Raw genomic sequence first — 655 nt, 5'->3', positions numbered from 1 at the left:
GAAAGAAGCACCTAAAATGTTACTGTCAACCTTCCAGAAAGTGTCCATCGGATAAGAGGAATACAAAAGACAAATACTTTATGTTATTAGATATGGTGCACTATTCATATAAGTGAACATTCTTATATTAGCTACTAAGTCCATCGGATAGCTACTAAACAGTTTACGCCCCCCCCACCCACACACACAAAGTTTTGTCCTGTGGAGTTAGGAATCAAGGTTATAACGTAATGTCAACTTGATATCAGAAAGAAACTCAGAGTTTTATCAGTGAACTTCCCACTGAGGGACTCACCTCTGAAAGCCCTCTGTCAAGAGCATTTGACCTATCCCAGAATAACCTGAATAATCACTCTTCTAAGAAAACAAAAATGTCTTTGTGAAAGGTGCCATAAAAATATAGTTATGTAGATTTCTTCATCATTGCCCTTGCTCCAACTATTAATAGCACATTTCTGAGACTCGTGTATGCAAAATCTAGACAGGAGGTTAAGGTCGACTTGAATTGTCAAACAGAATACAGCATGTCATCCTAAGGTCACAGTTCTTAAGTTCCTTGACTGAACCAGTTGGTTATTTTTATTCAAATGATGAAATTATGTCTAGATTTCTTGCTTTTTTTTTTTTTTTTTTTTTTGGATGCTGGGAATCGAAC

The sequence above is a fragment of the Sciurus carolinensis genome, chromosome 9, assembly GCF_902686445.1.
Source record: "Sciurus carolinensis chromosome 9, mSciCar1.2, whole genome shotgun sequence".
In the NCBI taxonomy this organism is placed as follows: Eukaryota; Metazoa; Chordata; class Mammalia; order Rodentia; family Sciuridae; genus Sciurus; species Sciurus carolinensis.
The sequence above is the reverse complement of the archived record's forward strand: the minus strand, read 5'-3'. Positions refer to the sequence as shown.